Source organism: Passer montanus, unplaced genomic scaffold (genome assembly GCF_014805655.1).
Source record: "Passer montanus isolate IOZ18808 unplaced genomic scaffold, ASM1480565v1 scaffold20, whole genome shotgun sequence".
Classification (NCBI taxonomy): domain Eukaryota; kingdom Metazoa; phylum Chordata; class Aves; order Passeriformes; family Passeridae; genus Passer; species Passer montanus.
Genome location: NW_024366592.1, coordinates 3,324,489 through 3,347,314, shown reverse-complemented (window position 1 = coordinate 3,347,314; position 22,826 = coordinate 3,324,489). Strand labels below are relative to the sequence as shown.

The following is a 22,826-nucleotide window of genomic DNA, read 5'->3' as shown; positions in this document are numbered from 1 at the left end:
CAACCCACCGCCGAGCCGCGCCGCCCCCGGCGGCAGGCGCCGCAAATCGAGCGCCGAGCGGCCGGCGGTGAGGATGGCGGGCGGCGGCGAGGGGCGGGACGGGGACGGAGCGGCGCGGGGACACGCCAGGCCCGCACAGGACACGGGGAGCCGGGCTCAGCCTCGTGGCTCCAGCTCCTCCCTGTGCTCCTGGGAGCGCTGTGGTGCTCCTGCTGCGGCTGGGCTCATCCCTTAGTGGGGCACATGCGGGAGCTGCGCCTGTTTAGTCCAGGTTTAGGTCTCTCCTGTAGGAAGGAGAAAGCTCAGGGGGGTCTCATCAATACGTGTGAATGTCGCCAAGGCAGGTGCTAAGGGGAAAGTGCCAGACTTCAGCGGTGGCCAGCAGCAGGACGAGGAGCAGTGGTGCAAACTAAAACACAAGGAGTTCCACCTCAGCATGTAGGACTTTACACTGAGAGTGGCAGAGACATTCGAAGCCCACCTGGAGGTGTCCTGTGCCGCCTGCTCCAGGACTGATCCAGCCGCCTGATCCCCAGAGGTCCCTTCCGAACCGAAGAGCTCTGGGAGTCTGTGGGTGCTCTGGTGTTCCCGCAGAGTGGGACCCAGCACATCCAGCCCCTGTGCCCGCGAGCTGGGGGGTCTGTGAGGGGCTCAGGGATCTGTGAGGGGCTCGGGGATCCATGAAGGACTCAGGGATCTGTGAGGGGCTCGGGGATCCATGGAGGACTCAGGGATCGGTGAGGGGCTCATGGATCCGTGAGGGGCTCTGCTATCCGTGAGTGGCTCGGCTATCATGAGGGACTCGGGGATCCATGAAGGGCTTGGTTATCCATGAGAGGCTCAGGGATCCGTGAGGGACTTGGGAATCTGTGAGGGGCTCAGGGATCCGTGAGTGACTTGGTGATCCATGAGGGGTTCAGGGATCCATGACGGGCTCAGGGATTCATGAGTGACTTGGTGATCCATGAGGGGTTCAGGGATCCATGACGGGCTTGGGGATTAATGAGGGACTCAGCAATCCATGAGGGGCTCAGGGATCCATGAGGGACTTGGGTATCCATGAAGGGCTCAGGGATCCATGAGGGACTTGGCGATCCATGAGTGGCTCAGGAATCCGTGAGGGGCTTGGCTATCCGTGAGGGGCTCAGGGATCCGTGAGGGGCTCGGCTATCTGTGAAGGACTCAGGGATCCATGAATGTCTCAGGGATCCATGAGGGGCTCAGCGATCCGTGAGGGGCTCGGGGATCCATGAGTGGCTCGGGGATCCATGAGTGGCTCAGGGATCCATGAGTGGCTCGGGGATCCATGTGGGGCTCGGGGATCCGTGAGGGGCTCTGCCCGGCTCCAGCCCCCAGGCCAGGGAGAGCAGCGGGCCGGATCGCCGAGCACAGCCAGCCTGTGTTTGCTGGCACACCCTCACACACCCCTGCACCCAACTGAAAGAAGCAGCATTGCAAGCTAAATCCATCACACAGCCCTCGTGTGCATAAATATACACACAAACACACATATATATATATATACACTCGTATGTGCGACAAGCAGCTGAAACTGAAACAAGCACACTATAATATGGAGTTATACAAACAGCGAGCAACAGATGGACAAGACCAAGGATTCAGTTGCCACCTTTTCCCGTCAGGCACACATGTTTATTACTAATCTGTTGGTACCGACAGTTTACAGCAAATACATGAGCTTTATGAGGCATGCAGATAAGCTCAGTACATACTTCCATGGAAAAGAGTTGCTTAACCCTCCTGCCTGAACCCCCTGCAAGAGCAAATTCTTTTTACTTCATCACCTCAGACTGATGTAGCCATTCTGGAGGCAGTCACCACCTCCCCTGTACAGAAGCAGTAGGGTGAAACTTAGGAAAACTTAGGAGAGACTCCATAGGTTTTACTGTATCCCAGAAGGCCACCAAAAAATTGCATCACAAGAATAAGGACCTACCGCTTGTTCTGCAAGCATCTGTTAGGAGAGGAAACATCTGAACATACTCTGGTTATAGCCTGTCTCACTCTCATTTCCTCCTTGTCTAAAGCCACCTTGTTTCATTTGGGGCTGTGATGAAATACAGCTTTAGAGTTTAGAGTTCTGTGGTTTTTTGTGATGCTTGTGGTAGGAAAATGGCTCTAAGCAGTTCCACTGCGAAGCTCTGGCTGACCTACAGATCCTGTAACAGCAAGGAAGATGCATGGGCTCATGGTGGACAAGGAAAACTGTCCTTGGTCTGGGCATGACCCAGAGTAGAGAGGCAAAAACACCCCCCAAAACCAATAAAAAAACCCCAAACAACAACAAAAAACCCCCCAACAAAAACAAAACCAAAAAACCCCAACCAAACAAACAAAAGAAAAAGTAGTAAATAGGAAAGATAAGTCAGCTTATGCTTAAATAATTAACAGATGCACATTAGTTTCTTTTTGCTGATTAAATAGTTCTCAGTTCACAGTTTCCAAGCACCCTTAAGCACATTCTTCTTCATCTGGGGCTTCTCTTTACCATCATCTTTGGCTCCTGCTTACACAAAGTCCAAACTTGTCACCAAGGACAGAAGTGTGAAACACTTGGAGTCTCACTCCCTGACTTTTCCTTTACAGATGCTTTTCCTGCCTCCAGCAATAATACTTTAAAAAAAACATGCCCAGTTTTTTTTTTTTCCTTTTTTTTACCCCCCCCTTCAAATCTCTTGAAGCAAATGGTCAAATATTTTGACTGTGTTTCTGTTTGTAGCTGCTTTTTACCACCTCCCTCCCAGGTCCCTGTGCCCCTTTCTCACACAGACACTTCCCTACCGTTGTGTTTTGAGTCAGAGAACCTGTCAGGCTTCTGACCAGGCCTTTTTATATTTTCTGCTACACTCTGAGGTACCTTCAGCGGGTTCCAGCTGTTTTCCTGCATAAGTGGAATGTAATTGCTCCTTCCATTTAGCCTGAAGTAAATATACTTAATAAAGCCATTAGTTCTGCCCTGCTTTATGGGATCACTTGATAGCAGACTAAAAATTTTCCAATGAAACAAGATGCTGGTAAGAAGAGAAACGCTGTGAATTCTCTAAAAAATTTAAGGATGTTTTAGCAAAAATGTCACAGCTTAAAAACATTGATTACTTAAACTGTGGTTCTTTTTCTTACAGTCAGTAATCCAGTAGTTCATGACAACTGTAAAATCAAGTCTGAATGATTTTGATGTAATTTTGTTTATGAAACAAAGTAATTTTCTAGCTTTCAAAATGTCATCATTTCATGCAGTATATAATTAGAATGTAACTTTTTTGTCTTCTGCCTACCTGGATACTGTTTCGTTAAAAAAACCCAAACCACATCTTGCTTTTGATATGGCAAGAAAAGTATTTTGTGTGGGTAATTCTCAGGCCAATTTAAGGCAAAATCCATGCAGCATGACATTCTGAAGGTCTCCTTTAATAACAAATGTGGAGATGGTCAGGCCAAACCTTTTCACGAGGGCTGTTCAAGCAGTTATCAAACCTTCACATTCAAGGATCTGTGATACTTTTAAAGATTCAGGCATGCTTCCTCCAGCAAATTATTGGCACTGGGCATGTGATTTTCTGTGGATTTGCTGGGGGCTCTGCTGTGCATGTGCAGGCCCTGCCCCAGCTCCCAGGCATTCAGTCCTGCCCTTCTGGCACCTTGGTTCTGGCCTGGCACAGGTGTGTGCGTGGCCTCAGTGTGAAGCAGACAGATGGGGGAAATGAACTGTGTGAGAAACAAGTGTTCACAGCCCTGCTGAGCTCACAGCCTCCCCTGGCTGCCTGCCTACCTGCCCACACTCGCTGCGTCCTCTGAGCTGCACCTTTTGCTGATAAACAGCACGAATCACTTGAGCCAGCCTAGTGCTGAGCACCTCATTTGCCTCGCTTCCTCCTCTCCAGCCCCTCTGGAGCTGTTATCGCATGGCAGCTGCCTTTTCCTTTTTATTCTTTCCCAAAGGCTGCCACAGTTTTCTTCTCACCCTGACTGGTGGCATCACTGCTGCCCCTGCTGGAGGAGAGAGTGCTGAGGCAGCACTCCTGAGTTCCTCTTACTCATCCAGGGCCACTCAAAAGCATTTGTGTGAAGCCTTCCAGCATGCTGCTTTCCTGGGAGAGCAGCAGGTTGCTCTGGTGGAGCCAGAATGATCCGGCAAGGCTTGATTACCCATGCTCCACATATTCCTGGGCATGTGCCTTCAGTGCTGCAGCATGGCAGCTCTCCCCCTTTGAGAACCAGTGCCCTGTGGTTGTGCTGGAGCCTGGCTGCATCCCTTCCCAGGCAGAAATAATTTGAAATATGTGCTCTTTTCTGCCCACTTTTATTAAGGCTCTCAGTAGCTTTGCACTGAAATACTTTCCTCATGCTCGAAAGTTGAAATTTTCAGTCGTGTTCCGAGACCACTTCTTAACTCCAGCCCTAATGGTTAAAACAATTTTAGTCTTTATGCTTGTAACTTATTACTTGCTGCAGTTTCCTTCATGAGTATAGGGTCAGACTATTATGGTTTCATCTGTTGCTGTTATTAAAATACTCTCTCTCTCTGGACTAAAACGAAATCTGGCTGCTTTTATTCCAATTCTAAACAGCTCCCCTCCTGCCCCAGATAAACCCCAGCACATTAGGTCCTCAGCAGGCATGTCCTGGTCTGCAGTGTGGCTCTCTGGTGAAGTTTATGAGACTCTTTTGAGATTTTCTGCAGTGTTAGTCCACGCAGGAATGGGATAGTGTTCTTCAGCATTGTTGGATTTTGAATTCTGATATTAAACATACTGTGAATGAAATCATTAACTATAATTTACTGTGATTTTGACGGCTGCATTTTTCCTGCATGTAAGAGCTTGGGTTTTTACCAAAGGACTTTTTTTTTTTTTTAATTTTGACTGACCTACTATCATGATCGCTTAGCAAAAATATACCTCTTTATTTCTTCTTTTGCTGTTCATTTATTCGCAAGTACTGAGCTTCACCTTTCTATAGCCCAGTTTCTGCCAGTGGCTTAGCTTGGGGAGACCTAGAGGAAAGTTACCTACTGTCATTAGTAGAGCTACATTTTTTCCTTTCTAACTTCCTATATACATATTATAATTGTGAAGAATTCTTTTTGATTTACCTTCAGTCACTTTTCAGAGGGCATAATCTGAGCTGCAAAAATAAATTTAACACAAGGAAAAGGCTTATTTCATAAGGCAAAAGGGAGAGTCTATACCAATATAATTGCATTGAATTCTAGTGTTATTCAGGAAAATTAAAAAAAAAAATCTTCCTTTTGTACATTTAATCAGTAAAAACTTTTATTTTTATCAGTGTTAGATTTTCAATGTTTAAAATAACTGTAGGATTTCACTGTCTCATCTTTAGATAAGCAGAAATGAGAATATGATAAACCTAAAGAAGGTGTGTGGAATGTTTTTTGTGTGGAATATTTTTCCTGGTTGTGCTGCCTTTATCCCCAAAATTTGCCTGATTTCTATAGCTGTACATTTGTGAGTATGATTCTGTCAGATCTCTTAATAAATGCTAGATTTCATCCTCCAGTCTCTCTCTAATGCTGATAACATTCCAAACATATATTGTTGATTTCTCTGCTATAGCAAAGAAAAAATACTGTCAAAACTTACAGAAGGCTTTTTCCTCCTTCTTTATTTATTTAATGTAGCAGAATTCACTAACTGCAGTAGCATTTCTCATAAGGTTTAACTTTGCAAATTCCTTTACTTCCACCCCCATGCTACTTTAATTAAAGTTAAAATTTAACACTAGATTTTATCCTGAGAAGGCAGCCATTTGGAGCCAGTATGTGGGGGCTTTTTTTTCAGTGATTTTCTTACCACAACTGTCTGTGCTAAAGTTCAATAAAATATTATTGATAGCCATTACCTTATTGCTGTCCTGATAAACTGACATAAACTGCTCTGAGCCATCAGTTTCATTCTTTGCTCGGTTCATTGGCTAGACAAGCCACCAAAATATTGAAAGGGATCAGGCAGTCCTGCTATTTCCCATAGGTTAATAAGGTACAGCAGCAATTATATCTTCCCTGAGAGAATGCCTTTCCAGCCACATCTCCCTGGTAATCACCATTTAATTTGGCAGAATCAAACACTTGTTGCTCTAAAAGAGGTATTTTCCTACCAGTTACAGAGAAGATGCCCCTATTTAATTAATTCCTGGTATGGAAAGTTTCATTAGATAATTACACTAAGTCAGGACCTTATTTTTATGCCTCACCTGGCAGAGCAGCTCTTGCCCAGTGAGGGGAATGGAGTCATCACAGAGAAATCCACAGTGCTGGGAGCTGTGCCTGTGACAACAAAATATCTTTTTTTTATGAGTTCTGAACATTTCCACCAGCTTTGTTTGAGCTCATTGAGGAAGTAGAAGGAGAAAGTTTGAATAACTTTATACTTTTAGCTGTTACAGTGTTACTTTATTAAGAGAATTTGCATTATTTCCTTCTCAACTGGCAGAAGTATCCTCTTGGGTTTTGTTGGCGTGTTTGTTTTTAAAATGAAGAATGTTGGTGTTTGTTAAAGACTGATGCAGCATTTCATAGGAAATTCTTGTGTTACTAATGGCTCTGAAGGCTCTCACAAATACACCTTCTGTAGTTACAGTTAGACTTAAAAGCTGTTTTAAGTGTCTTTTAAGGTAAGATCACCTAACCTCTAATAGCCTGATTTTGGCATAACACCTTAGGTGATCATTTTTATTTGTTACTGGCTTTATTTCACTAGAAAATATGAAGAAAATATTTGTTTTAAATAAGCTTTCTTTCAAACAGAAAATAGACTTTTTTCTCCTTTTGTTATGCAGTATGTTGCAATAAGGATCCACAATTGCCTCTATGTTTTAAATGCAATTACTTGCAGCTTCCAGAAGAGTAAAAATATTTCGTTTTTATTTTAAACCTGCATTTTGGGCTTTATTTGTGTTGCTTTAGGGTTTGTGATAATAAGAAGAAAGGCCTGGGTAGAAAAAGGAGTTTAGATTTGTGTAACTGAACCAGAAAACAAAACTTGGTAACATTTGAAGTGTTGCCCTTGGAAACAATAAATGCAGTCTTTCCCTGGTTTTTAGAAGGGTTGGATTTAGGCAAAGGCACCTTCCATCAGGCAGCCAATACAAGATTTAAGCACTTTTGAATGAAATTTTGGAGTGGAAACTAAAGGTATTAGCACCACAACCCTCCAGTGAGTGCCTGAGTCTGGGTTTATTACAGTTGTGTGAATTTGTTTCCCTCGGTGGATTCTGAGAGCTGTGAAGGCATTCGGCTGTCCTTCTCTTACAATCTGATTTTGTCATTTTCTGCTGATGCTGTGCTGCTTCTTCTGTCAGATTAAATTTACAGGCATATTACCTCGCCTGACAGAAACATGAACTGCATGGATTTTTCAAAGGAAAGCTTCCATAAAGAGTAACAGGACAGGGTTTCTTTTTATTCTCCTCCTATTTTTCATGCTGGTTTGCCCAAATCTGTTAATTTTATTATCATCCTAAATTAATCTTATCATATTGAGCTGAGCTTGCCTTCTTATCTACGATGAAATTGCTGTGTCATCGAAGCACTAGTAAACCTACCAAGACTGTGTAAACCTAAATCAGGTTCAGGATATTTTTGTTGGTGTTTTTAAAAATTATTTTTGACTTGCTATGCAGCTTTAAGGAAAGATCCTTCTTCAGCTTTTTACGTGGCTTCTGAGGGAATTCTGTTGTTAAAAGGTCAGTGATAGCAGCATTTCATGGTGCTCTCAGAATTGCAGGATTCAGGTTGAAAGGGGAATCTGAAGGTGCTGTTCAACATGAGCGTAAAGGGGAGGCGAGGATTGGAAGAGAAATCCTGAAAGTGTTGTGTCATTGTTGGTGCAATACAGAAACATCCAGGCTGGGCAGGTGGGATGCACGAATCACAGCTGGTGTCACCAGGGGACAGAAGGACAAGGAGGCAGGGCTGACATGGAGCAGGGCTTGATTGGGAAGGCAGGATTGCTATGCAAGCCAAACTGAAGGAGGTTTGCCACTAGAATGGGACACCTGCTAGGAACAAAACTAAATGGAGAGGACAGAGTTATGTAGGTCTGGAGGAAGGAAAATTCAGGTAGATAATGCAACTGGAAATAGATTAAGAGGAGTGTTTTGATGGAAGGAAATGCTGAGCACAGGGATGGGTAAACGGTGTGCTGTCATTACCAAGAACTGTCCTGCCACGACCATTTTTTAGGTCACTTTAATCGCTGGTTGTGACGTGACCTAGTTGGAAGTGGCTGCTGCTACAGAACAGAACCTATGGAGAGTCTCCCCTCATGCAGCACTGAGCAATTGGAAAGCAGATACAGCATCAAATAGATTTCCTGTCTCTGTCTCTGAGGGGTTTCTGAGGGATACAGACCAGCAGACATTTTCTCTCAAGCAAGAAAGAGATGTAGACTTAACAATTGTAGGAGAAGTTGATTGACCATCAAGAAAAATGTTGTAATGATTGAGGAAGCATTTATGAAATGATAAAGGCTGCTAGAAAGCATCTCTGTTTTCCCTACTACTTGGCAACAGTTGCCACAAGACATAGAAGCCCTCTGTACAGTTCCAAGAGAGATGATGTGGTCTAACATTTTCAAATGTCTGAGTATCATTAACTCCAGCTGACAAATAGCAGTTCCATTTTATCCTAAAAGTCGTACTTATCCTAAAAGTATGTCAATAGAGACAGTGGTTTGAAATGTGGTTTGGGATGTGGAGGGAGTTTGCAAAAATTATATAAAGCAAGCTTTTTTGTCTGAGCTTTAGGTAGTATATGCATGTGTAATTGTATAAAAAAAACCAAACAAAAAAACCAAAAAACCCAGGCCCAAAAGAGGTTCATTTTACTTATCACTAAAAATTTCAAGCAATGAAATGATGTAAAAGCTTCTCTGAAGTTTGATTTCCTCTTATCTGCATTAACTCTATCAGTGATGACTCCATTTTCATTCAGTGTAAGTGAATAAGATTGCTTGACTTATGGGTTTTTCCTTTCACATGGCAAATCCATCTTGCTGTACTAGGAGAGAATGATAACCACATTAGTTTTGTAGTTGCATTGATTCTGAGCTGTCCTGTGGTACTGAGGAATGTGATCTTTGTTCTGTGAATGAGAATATTGTACTTCAGCTGTTCTAGTAACAGGAAAAAGATGCCAAATTTGCCTTTTCTGTAAAAGTGTTTCTTAAGAGATCTTTAATTAAAGTAGTAGCAATGGGAATGGAGATTCCACAGCATTTCTGGGCAACCTATTCCAGTGTTTTATTACCTTCATAATAAAAAAAAAAAAATTTCTTTGTGTCTAACTGGAATTTCCTCCTTTATGACTTGTCTGCTGCCTGTCCTTTTGCTGTATACCTCGGATAAGAGAGAGGCACCAACTGCTCAATATACTCCTCCTGAACACCTGAAGACAGCAAAAAGGTCTGTCTTAGTCGTTTCTCCTTCAAGCTTAGCAAGCCCACTTCTCTCAGCCTCCATGTGTGCCTCAGCTTCCTAATTCTCTTAGAGGCTCTGGACTTGTTCTTATTGCAGTGTCTTGTACTGAGCAGCCCAAAACTAGATGAGGCATTCCATTTGTGGGCTCTCAGAATGACTTCCCTGTGACCTGCTGGCAAAATTTTTGGTGAGGGGGTCCAGGATGTGGTTGGCCTCCTTCACAGCCAGGGCATGTTACTTGCTGGTGTTTAGCTTTTGGTCTACCAGGACACCTGGCTCTCTTTTGCAAAGCTGCTTCCCAGCCTCTACCGATGCATGGGATTGTTCCATCCCAGGTACAGGGTTTGGCATTTGTCATTTGTGGCACTCCAGGGAAATTTTCATCTTTCTGCCATATCTAATCTACAGCTCTGCAACTGAGCTACAAAGTTCTGTGGGAAACTCTCAGAGGCCTTGCTAAAGTCAAAATAAGTATCACCCATTATCCTCCCTCCCCTTGTCCACAGAACTATTCCATTCTTGCCATGGAATAGTCAGGTGTGTGTGGCATTGTGTGCCTTTGGAAATTCCAACCTGGCTGTTCCTTTTTATCCTTTGCTTGGATATGGCTTCTAAGATGACTTACTCCATGATCTTTCTAAAGTTAGGTTGAGTGCCCTACGGGAGGAGCTCCCTGCTTCCTCCTTCTTGGAGATGGATATGATGTTTGTCTTGCTGTTCGTCAAAAGCCTCACCTGACAGTTGTGACCTTTCAAAAATGAGAGGACAACTTTACAGGGACATTGGCCACCTTTCTCCACACCTTCACATACAGCTTGTGTTGTTCCAAGGATCTGAGTATGTCCCACTGGCTTATGTGCACCACTCCCAGAGACTGACCCTGGGCTTGGAGACTCTGAAGGCCTAAAGAAAATCCTTACCAGGAACTAAAACCCTTCCCTCAAAAACCCCGAACAACCACTCCCCCCTCTGAAAAACAAAAATAAAACCCATAAAAAGATGTCAGGCAAACCAGTCATTGAGTACCTGAGCCTTATCCACATCCTTTTTCACTGCTTTTCCTGCCAGACTGGCAGTTCAGCCAAATCCATCCCAGCCTTCCCTTTTGCTGCCAAAGTACTTACAGGAGCCCTTCTGCCCTTTAATCTCTCAATTTTTCCAGCTACATCTGAGCTTTGGCATTCCCTTCCATCTCCATGTTCTTGAGCTGGGATGGGAGCTCCCTGGTCATCCGTGCTGGCTTCCTGCCACGCTGGCTTCCCTCCTGCCTGGCAGACTGACCTGTTCCTGTGTACTCAAGAGGGTCCGTGAGGACCAGCCACATGTCCTGGGTCACTTGGCCCTGCAGGGCAGTGTTCTGTTGGATCCCCCGCAGCCCATTCCTAAACAAGCTGAAATGTAGTCTGAATTCCAAAGTTGTGACTCCAATATTTCTCTTGCTCAATTTCTTCCAGGATGTTGAACAGCAGAATGCTGTGTTTGCTGCAGCCTTGCTGCCCTTGACCTTCACATCTTCTAGCCCCTCATCCTCCTTTTATGAATACCAGGCTGACTGCCTCTCCTAGTCATCCTCTTGATAAGCCACATCAAGAAATTGTCATCAACATATTAACATGATTATTCATGAGAAGGAATTGATTTCATGAAGTGTCTAGTTCAAAATTACAAACTACAGAAGTTTGAATAAGTTTCCCAAACTACTGGGTAATTATCCAAAGAGAACCATTTAAAGCTCTTCCACTCCTTGTATTAATAGGAGCCACAATATTCCCATGCTGACTATGAGAGGAAAAATCAATATCAGCAAACGTACATTCATATTGATTTATCTTCCCTTTTGGTTTTCTAATTTAGTAAAGGCTACTAATGCAACATTACATAAAGATTCTCAGGAGAGTAAAAAGGCTAATAGGAGCAGGTATTGCTGTTTGTTCTGGGGAAGTGAACTGACTGTACTGTTCAGAGTCAATTGCTGCCCGGTCTCTGATACATGGACTTTTGAGCTATGTATCAGAGAGCATTATTCCAGGGAAAGGGATTAGAAGGAGGCACCAAGATGACTTTTTGGAATGCAGGCTCAGCACACTGTTAGGATTTTTGAATGTGCTGGTATACATGTACAGAGCAGTTAGTAACCTTTGTTAAATGAGGTTAGAAAAGGGTTTTCGGGTCACATCCAATTCTTATGCACATATATTCCTATGCATGTACTGATTTTTAATGCATTATTTCATGCCTTGTATGAGGAAAAAGGAATGCTTTATGAAAAGAATCATATTGTTTCAAAACAAAGGGAAGTAAATGAGGGCAGGAAATATTTTGTATCATTTGAAAACAGAAGTTTATGACTGTCCAGGGCATCAGAAATCTGTCATATGGGAAAATGAGTCAGCTAGACACCTATATGTTACATCCTCAGAGACTAAATGGGGATGCAATCTAGTACAAGCTATTACATGTTTCAAAGCTTTAGAAAAAAACCTTTTAATTAAAAAATACTCTTTGTAATGTTACAAACATGGAAGTGCAACAGGTTATAAAATGGGAAGAGCATTCTCTGTGCTCTTACTGTGCACCATCAATAGGCAAAGGCTCATGATTGGAAGTTTTCCACATGGTTGGGTTTTTTTTTTTTCCCCCTCCCCTTTTTGAGGATACAGCACTCATGAGGACACTGTCAGAAAGTAGGACATTTCCTTATCCTACCAAAGGACAAGGAAAACAACAGATTACTGAAAAATAAGACAGAATAATTAGGTCATTGAAGGTCTGGGCTCATAGAGGTATTTAGTGTCCCAGAAGAACAGCTGATAATCTGCAGCTGAAAAATCACATTTTGAGGAGGATTGTGAAATTGAGTTCTATCTTCCAAGGCCCAAATTCCTAAAAGTATTTTTTCAACTTTTCTTGAATTTGGCCATCAAGGCATTTTAGAGAAGTAAATGCAAGAACAGCCTTTGTCCCACTCTGTTGGAGAATTAATTTTCCTTAGCTACCTTCATTGAACCATCAACAAGTTCTTGCCTATGAAGGAGGATTCCAGCTTGATTTGGAGTGCCAAATGACAGGGTGGCTGTCTCCAAATGGCTGTGGCATTATAATTTGGAAAACTGTGTCCAGCCTGCTCTTTCCTGTTGTCCATCAGCAAAGACTCTGAGTCCTGCTGGGAGTTACAGTGGTACCAGAGTGGTTCACTGTAGAGATCTGCCTTTTTCCCAGGGGACATCCAACCTCTTTACCCAGTCTTTTCATTCCAAAAGTAGGGAAGAGAAATAAATAACACAGAAGTAAGGTATTCCAGGGGTTCTGTCAGGAAGTAGTACTTGAACATAATGTAAATATTATAATTTCAAAAAAAAATTCCATGGAAACAGAGTGATGGTGTTACTCACAGAGACTTAATTCTTGTCATCCAACCTCTTTACCCAGTCTTTTCATTCCAAAAGTAGGGAAGAGAAATAAATAACACAGAAGTAAGGTATTCCAGGGGTTCTGTCAGGAAGTAGTACTTGAACATAATGTAAATATTATAATTCCATGGAAACAGAGTGATGGTGTTACTCACAGAGACTTAATTCTTGTATCATTCACACAGTCTTTTGGATATCACCTTCTTGGTATGCACCTCCTGAAACACACACTTTCACCCACCCCAAAATTTGGATACACAAAATGGTTTTACTGCACAGTTTATTAGAACAGCTGAAACATTTCAATTCATAGCCCTTATTTTACCATTTGGAAATCAGGAGAAACTGATAGCAAGTGTAGGTGATCATACTCTTATGTCAGCCCTGAGGAGAAAACAGGAGCTACACCTGCTGGAGAGTGTAGAGATCCAGGGGTGAAGTTCCAGTTAGTTTTAGGTTCAGTGCCTCTTGTGTTCTGGGGTGGTTCTGGCCCTATAGATTGTTTTTTTCCATACTGAGCATATGGAAGTCACAATTCTTTTATGGAACTTTAACTCGACAAGATTCAAGTCATGTACATGACAGAAGGCCTTAAAATCTGGGCAACGTTGCTTGTCAGATTGCAAGTCCTGGCTCTGAAGCATTTATTACCCATTTTCATTGGGAATTTCTAGTGTGTGAATTTTTGAATATTGTAGGATAAAGCACTTCTTACCCTTGTTTTAAAATTGACTGATTTTTTTTTTCTCCAGAAAGTTGCAGAATAAATTCAACCTCCACCCTGAGAAATTTCAATCCAAACAGTTAAAACTTTGTTATCAAAAACTGAAAAGAATGTCTTGTAGTAGTGTTGCCTTGTACTTAGGTTGTGCTAAAGAGGGGTTATTTTTAAATGAAAATCAAATGACAGGGTACCATTTAGTTCATGTGGATTTTTCAGTTCTTTCATTACAAGGTCTCATACAACTTCACAAATACCTCAGTGAGGTGCAGAAATACTATATTCATCTTATTTTTAAATAAAAATAGAGAGGGAAAGGCTGCATTTGGTCAATATGAGTGAAGAAGGAACACGTGTTTGAGGTTAGAGACAAAATAATTTACCAAGTCCTTCCTGGTAACCTTTGAAACTGCAGATTTAGGGAATACTTAGTAGTTCCATTTTTGTTTAGGATGCCTGAGGTCAGTATGGCCCTGTGACTTCAGTAACTTTTAGGTCTGTTATTGTTTGTTGAGTCACAAAAAACTTGCTTAGTTACAAGAATTTATGTATTTTTTTTACCCTCCATATTCCCAGGTAATGCCTGGCCATGTCCTGCCCAGGTGTCTGGTAGGTGAATCAAGTAGTTTAGATATTCACTGCCATCATTTTGGTCTGGCTAGGGCAAAACCATGATCACCTGTGATATCTGGTCTAGAAAAATGCTTCTCAAGGCAAAGATTAACTTGGAAATAATAACGGATAATTTTTCAGATAGAGCACTCTCTTGGTGCCCTTTCTTTAAAGAAAATCTGTTGACTTTAAATTAAATGGACACTCACAAGAAAAAAGAATTCAAGAGGAAAATTTTTAATGTGTTTTATCTGTTGGCCTGTAGCTTTTAGAACTTTTTTTTAAATCCATACTGATACTGTTTGTTTATATTTTGCTTTGGATTCTTGTTGCAATGACCAGTGTCATTCTGCATTTACAATAATTTTTACCTTCTACTTCTAATGCACTGGCCAGTAATCTATCTCATGTAGCTCGGTGAGTTTATTACCCTCTTACATTCACAGATTTACTCATATTAATGAAATACCTCTGAAGATACCTAATATATCATGTATGGACAATTTTCTGCTGGCAAAAAGTAATGAGAATTATTATTTCAGAAATATTTCCAGTATGTAGCAAGTTTGCCAGTCGAAATATTGACAGTGTTGTATGTAAATGGTGTTGTTTCCCTCATGGAGAATTTAGCACAGACATGTCAAGAGTGTGTTCCTTTTTTTGTAAGCTTAAATAATAAATTACTCTGCACTTACAAACTGCTCTTCCCACCCTTAGCTGGGAGCACACCAGCTTCCATGGTGGCACAGGAAGGAAAAGATGGGAAGATGTCAGTACAAACATCCTTGCTAACTCTGTGTAGTGGCTGGGAAGTAAAGGGTGGAGGATGTGACAGTTTGGCTAAATCAAAATATGTCTTGAAACCAAAGAAACTGAAGAAATTTCCTCTCTTTCTGGTACTTTAAATCTGATCTGAACCCAGAAAGCTAAGTAAGGATAAGAATGAAAAGCCACAAGGAAAGTATGCAGAAGATGCAATGAATTGATATCTTAGACAGTGTCAAGTATGGAAGAAACAAAAGTAAAATATGTTGCATGTTTTTTCCTTTTTTTTTTTTTTGTGGAGAGAGGGTGGGGTGGATTGGGAACTTGGGACTGCTGGTAAATTTCTTATTTAAATACAATATATTTTAAGGTGTACTCTGGCTTATCCTTTGGAACTCAATGACAGCAAGTGTCCAGTAACAAAGGTTTTGAGTATTTCAGAGGTCATTAATCTTTCTCTGACGATTCAGTAGTCATTGTCACTCAGGTATTCAGGATGACCTGGATATTTTGTTATTATGAGAGTCAATTATTCAGGAGCACCTTCTTTATGTGCTTTAACTTTACTACAAGTGACTCGTAGGAACTTCCACGTGTTGGCCTCTCGCAGGCTGACATTTTACCCATTGAGTTCATGTGGCTTTCCCCTGCACTTTTTGGGGGAGCACATGGCTCAGGTCACTTGGTGAGCGAATTCCCTGTTCAGAGCTTGTGCAGAGAGGGCAGTGCAGAGTGCTTTTCCTTTTTTTGGATATTCTGTGGTACACACAGCTGCAGGTGAGTGGTCCCTTGATCCCTCTTGGACTCACTTTTTTGCATTCAGCAGAAGTAAGGTGGTGGAAAACAGCTTCATTGCCACCCTGCTGCATGTGTGTTCTCTGGTGGGAGAGGATAATTCAGCTGGCGATGCCTTCATGATGTGCACTCTAGTTTTTTGGGTCCAGCTCTGCCAAATATGTAGATGGTAGCAGGCCAAATGCAGCCTTTTAGTTATGTCTACAAAGAGCTTAATTTGATCCTGGCATTAGTTCTGGTTGCTTAAAGCCACAAAGCAACTTTTTTTCCTTTCTTTTAACCCTACACAAAGGAGACTGCCGCTAGTGTTGCAAAATAATTGAGCCAGAGTTTCTTGCAATCAAAAGATGATTAGCTTCTTGTGTCAGTGTGTGTTCTGATGTGAACCAGTCTATTATGTCTGTTTTGTGTTCCTAGGGATGCACTATTTTTATGTGCAACTTGCAAAAGCAGACGCAGTTCACTGATGTTTATTAGTGACCTTGTCTTGTCCTTTGAATTATGGACAGTCTGCTTTGAACATGGGGAAATGCTACTAGCAGTCATTAAGTGGATGTTAGGGTTTTTTGTAGTTGTTTAACCTCTCCAAGGCCTTGCTGCAATTCTAGATGTAAAAAAAAAAAAAAAAAGAGAAACTGAATTATGGGTGTTTAAAGCTGAAATATTTATAGAAGCAGTTTTTTATTTAAAAATAGCATTTGTGCCTGAGAAGATCAGATGTACCACTTCAGTATGAAAAGCCAAACCAGATTTTAGTTCATATTGTTAATAGAAATTGCATGAAGTTTGATAATGTAATTTAGCTGAAAATATTTTCTTCCAGTCTAGGTTTTGAAGTGGCTTTTGTGTTACTAAATATTATAAAGAAAACTATTTCTTAAAAATTCTGTATTTTTTATAGTTAAAAAATGCAAAGACTGGTAGTTTAATTGCTGTTTATGAAAGAAGAGAATATACTAAATATCAGAACACTAGCCACAGAGATGAGACCTCTCAAATTGAAACAAAAGCAAATGGTACTAGAAAAATCATTTTACTTTCTAAGGGAAGATAGATGGGGATTCCATGACCAACAAAGTACAATGTATTAAGATGAAAGTGTATTCTCAAAGTAGATTACAATTAAAAACCGGACTATATAGGATCAAAAGTTTCCTTTATTGCCTGTGAAGGAAATCTATGCGGACTTGAAAATCCATCCTTACTAAAAATGAAAAGCAACAGTATGTGAAATCATGGAGTTCTTATTGATCTGAAGTCACTATTTAGGTTGATTAACATTTTACCTGAATGAATGTAAGTCCTGCAGGATGTGGCCCTAGTGATTTCAAGGTGGGGGCAATTGTTAATTCTCCAGTATCAAAATTGTATCCAAATTTGGGTTGTTTAGAAATACTTCCTTATTTGCAAAATCCTACATTGTTGGGATTGAAAGAGTAAAGAAATATCCTGAATTTCTCTTCTGAAGCTCAGGAAAATGGTGTAACATACTGTGGTGTTTTTTCAGCTCAATGAGAACGCTTGCACATTCTTTGTAAAGTGCTAAATTGTGTCAGGGAGTAAAAGAAATGGCTTGTGAGTTAGTGCTTTGACTTTTCAAATATTGTCTTAGAGGACAGTCTGGGGGGAAGAGAAGTGCCCACAGAGCAATGATCCACAGCTCCAAATAAAAAATGCAAATTTGAATGTATTTTGAAGACAGGTATTCCCAATACTGTGACAGCTCTCTTAAATAAAAATTGAAGATGAAGGTCTGCCTGAAACTTTGGGTACTGATTATAAAACCTAAATCCTGTCTGAACAAGGGGAAATTCCTGCTTCGTGTTTCCTTAGAATGACAGATCCCCTTGGCTTTGCAGCCTTCCTCCCCACACCAGAGTGAAGCAGCACTCTTGATTGGTCAAGAGAAGATAAATAATTAATATTATCTCCATCACATCACACTGTCTGGCTCCACCAGCTCCACCAGGAAAGGATGCCCTTAGTTGTGTAGCTTTCCTTACTCACAGAGCTGGAAACAGCAGATTAATTGGGAGTCCAATTGTGATTTACCTTTTACCCCTTACTCTTGAGCCCCATGGTCTACCATTCATTTTTGTCTTTGAAAGGCCTAACACTTCAAAGTGTCTTGTTTGATGCATTAGGAAGAGAATATTTGTTGTATGCTGGAGCACTGAGTATATAAAGAAAGACAAAAAGTAGGTGGAAGCTGGCATGGAGTTTAAGTTTTCTTTTAAAAAAACACAGCTTTAAGCTACAGAGTTGAAGGTACTTTTCTGTGAGGGTCCATTAAACATTTATTCTCAGAGGTAATTCTGGACAGAGAGGGGAATATTAACATCCAGGAATACTGCAAGGCAGCCACCTACTCACCGTTTAATTTCCTAGCACAGGATTGACCTGACGCCCTGCTTTATTTGAAAACACTTTGCATCTTGCCTCCAAAAGTATCATTTTGCTACAATGTTTCCAAAATCACTGCGATTTTGTCAGGTTGAATCCAAACATAAAGAACAAGATTTTATTTTCTGTCTTCATGGATGCTCTAAAAATTAATTAGTCAATATTTTGCAGTGCTTTAAAGAGTTAAAATTCTATATAAACATGGCAGTTTGGTCCTTCACTCCAGTATAGCCCAGCTTTTAATGGTCCTATTTGCCATAGTACCAGCAATTGAGCTCTTGCAGAATCAGTTGATGAGTTGTAGTCACTAATCCAACGGGACTTCAAGAAGAAATTAGGATAACAGGAGATGTAGTAAAGCTGGTCAGCAGATTCCATTATTCTCCTGGAAGAAGTACTGAGCTAACAAAGCCATGGTTTGGGTTTCAGTGTGCTGCCTCTCTGTAATTGCAAATACAACTGGTAGCTCAGCAATTGATGGTCATTCTGCATCTCACTGAACCCTTTCATATTCATATTTTGACCAAGTTCTTACAACAGTAAATCATTTCACACGGCATTTTTCAATTCCAATTTCAAAGTACAGTGCAAATTCAAAAAGAAGCTTTAACTCAAATGTCAATTGTGACTAGTAAAATTATTTTTAAACACTTTTGTGTGCTCTGAAGATTTTTTTTTTTTGGATGCAAGGAGCTCTGAATATCATCAGTGACTGTATTTTATGCTGCTGCAAACTATGGGAGCTTCATCTCAAGGACTGAGGAACTTAGAACACGGGGAGTCACGAGTGTGTTCTTAACTGGTGCCAGAACATCAGCTCAAGCTGATTGCTCCTTTGTGTCACTCTTAGGGCAAGAGTGTGATTCATCACTTCCATTCTGCTGAATGCTCAAGTGCAGATGCATCTTTATGGGTTAGATTTTACTTCCATTGACGACTAAATGGCATCGTGATCTCATTTGTAATAATGTAAGTTGGGAGTAATTTGGTAAAGGCAATTGACCTACATCGGTATAATTCTTGTGTGAAATCTTGTCAGATTCAACAGCTTCTCCAGGAACAGTTTTGATCTTAGCAAATACATATGTCTAGTTCCCCAGGAAAGTATGTGGATTTCCCCTGCACTGGGGAGCATCTGTGGGTTCTGCTTGTTAATCGTCAGCAGAATATTTTAAAAATAAATTAAGACATTTAAACCTTGTGTTCTTCATGTGTGAAAGTTCAGGCATGATGTAGCTTTCAATGAATTATTAGGCTTGACCACCAGCTCACTTCCATTTTGGCAATAATACCATCTGCCATTCTTTCATAGTGTGCTTGTTCCTCTATCTTTGTAGCTCTCTTGATGACTACATTGTTTTGATATGCTAGGCCAGTTAAGCTGCAAAAATCTAGTTTAAAAATAGCTGTATGATTTTAAAATGATTTTTAAAAACTGGAGGAGCGCAGAAGAAAAAATTGTTTATATATGGTTATAGATCTATTTTTGTAGTTCTATTTCTGGTAAGCTGAAGCTGATACACCAGCACAAAAAGGAAGATTTATGTAAGTATAGATATGGAGTCATTTCAGGCTGTGGTCAGGATCATCTTACTGGCATGTCTTTGGGTCACTGGGCCAAGCAGGGTTTGTTTAGGTATTGGTGTGCATTTTTCTTTCTTGTTTTTTCCTTTTTTTCCCCCTCTCCATAGCATTCTTCTTCTGTCAACCTATTTTATTCTGAGAGCAGAATTTCCTCCCTAGTTTCTTCCTTCTTCAACTAATTGATGTCTTTTGCTTGTAGACATCCGCTGGGCTGCAAAAACAGCAGTACAGTAGCGTAGAGCTAAATACAGATATTTAAAATGTGAAATCTGTCAGTCCATCCCTTGGGCACAAGTCTATGCCTGTTCATGTTAGAACAGCAGACACATGCCTTATTAAATCAGGTGCTCTTTGTGTTCTGTGTGTTTTCTCTGCTCTGCTGTTGTGCTCATGCTGATAAGAGTTCCTTCCCCGGGCTGCAGTGGAACCAGCAGCCCCTGTTGTGCGTGGCAGCAATTGCCACAAACATCAGGGATTCAAATGGGAGAGAAATGGAATCAGAAGGATGTGAAGGTCCCATATTACCATTTTCTACATTCTCAGAATGTACCAGCCTGGAAATTTCAGGCTACGCTTCTCCTTTGAGACTGACAGGCAGCACTGACCAGTAGAAAGCTCAGAATGTGGACATCTCCATTTCCCTGCCTCTCTCCAAAGTTCAAGCTGTGTTTCTTCAGGAGATGGCAGCAGATGATACAATAATTATAAAAGTCAGACTCTTGTGACTGAAGAGGAAAGATGTCCAACAGTTACTCAGTTAAGTAACAAAATGATCAAGCCTTTTGCATTGCAATTATACAGAGGGAACTGAGTAAGATTTTGAACCTTTTGTGTTCCTTTGAGGTAAGAAAAGAACCCTTCAGACTAAAGAAAGATGGTCCAGTTCCTGACAGCTCACATTGTGAAAAAAAAAAGTTTTCATATCAATTTGGATCATGCTGTGTTTTATTTTATGAGCACTCATGCCTCTTTGTAAAGAGCATGGCTTTGTTTTGCTCTGGAAGTCTAGAAGAAGAAACCAAGGAACTGAATAGAGACTTCTCCAGGGAATTAGTTGTTAAGGAGCCAGGTCTGAAATGTTCATCTTGCTTTCACTCATCCAGTCTTCTTCTGAAGTCACAAGACTCACACTGTCTAATGGAAACACAGGTAAATGAGACATAGAGGACATCTGAAAAGGCAATCAGGGACCAAAGTGGAAAATGGAGCATCTTCTGTTCTCTTTACAGTTTGCTTCTTGTGCAACATTTGGTCAGGAATTTATTTGGTTTTTACCAATATGAAAGATTTCCTATGAAAAGTATCATTATATTTTATCAGTATCAAGACCTCAGTTCTTTACAACTCCTGGGGTTTTCTTTTCTGATTTAAGAAAACAGTGCAAAAAAGGTGAGGAGAAGGGGACAGGAAAAAGGATAATGTCAAAGAATGAAATGATGCAATTACATGAGCTTGCTATATGTGTAATTGGCATGAGCTTTCCATTACCTTTTAATTTTGTTTATTTTTGTTTATTCTGATTAAAAATCATTAGTTTCTCTTCCCATAGTGTAAAGCAAATATCAAATAAAGACTAAAAAATTCCACTGTGTTTTAAAAGAGGGTGAGTTATGAATGACAGTTGAAGCAGTCTGAGCCAGTGATGTAACCTATTCTGAAATCTACCTGTTTTCCCAGCACTGTAAAACTATTTCTCTTTGAAGTTCAGGCAGAATAGGTCTTTCTGTATTTCTCTCTTACTCTCCCCTGAATCAAGGAGGATATTACACCTGATCTGCAAAACTTATTTCTGATGAAACATTACGTTCAGATAAAACTCTCTCTTCTTTCTTGCTTTGTTTCCTTCTTTCCTTCCTTCTCCTTTTCTTGTGTATGTTAGGAGCTTAGCTTGGTCATTCATGGTCTCCTGGAGTTCTGGAGATGCAACTCTTATAAACTAGTGTACACATTGATGGCATTACAAAATAACTGAACTCGTAACCATTTCTGTTAAGAAAATATAAATAAATCCTTCAGAATATGTGGAACCAGTGAGTACAGATTTTAAAGTTGTTTATTGTTTTATTTTGCTTGTCTGCATGTTTAGGCAAAGATGAGAGAATTAAAAGTGGAGACATAAACAAATTGTTCTGATTGTGTGTTGGAGGGGTAGTTTAAATAACAGTATAACATTTTTTCTCAGCTTCTAAAGCTTCAGATTTTTTTAAGAAACTGCAAACATAATGAACATTTCTTATACTATGTCAGTTCAGAACCTACTACCTTACTGTATCATCCTCCAAATTTAATAATGCTCTTGACTTTGCTGCCTGTCACTTCACCTATTTTTCTGCTTCTGCTCCACCAAGGTTCCACTGCAGCTGAGGAAGCTTTGGAGAGCACACATTCAGGCAGCCACCCATTACACATTGCTACAAGTATTTGGAATTATTTTCAGCAGTCTTGGAGCTCACAGTGACAGCCACACAACCATTTTTAAATTAAAGCTATTTGAATAACTGTTGTGTGCAAGCCCAGATCTGCAACAGAAGTAGATTTAATTTATACAGTGTTCAGGAAACTTTTCAGGATATCCTGAATATCTCTCCAGCAAAAAGCACCTCTAAACACTTTGTTTCACACTTCCAGAACTTCTGTAACAATTTAAAGTCCCACTAAGTGAGTTTTTAGGATGTCCTAGCAGAGGGATTATTCAAGGTGGCATCTTAATGAAATATACATTTTTAACACTGATGATGTAATCAATTCAATTAGGGTTTGTGTAGCATTTGCTTTCTGGTGTTTTGACTTTTTTTTTTTTTAATAAAGAGCAGTCTTTTGAGTAGTCTATTGGAACTAATTTTGTTTTAAAGGGCAGTTTGCAAAAAATCAAACACAATGTTTAGGTGGTGCTGAGATAACTCTGGTTTGTCTGTAGTCTGTGACCATAAAATTCTGGAAAATGGGGTTGAAATCAAGCATTGCTACATATGGAAGTGGTTTCTAACTTAGTGCCCATTTTGTATTGACCACAAAATCATTATTCAACTAAATACAATTACCAGCCACCTTAACAGGAGGCAATAGGAGAACTGCAGGTT

General features: G+C 40.7%; 1 protein-coding gene across 1 annotated transcript in view; it reads left to right on the top strand.

Annotated features, from left to right (window-relative positions):
• Window positions 1–22,826, top strand: part of CACNA1C (calcium voltage-gated channel subunit alpha1 C) — a 452,768-nt gene that overhangs the window by 11,290 nt on the left and 418,652 nt on the right. The window lies entirely within an intron of this gene.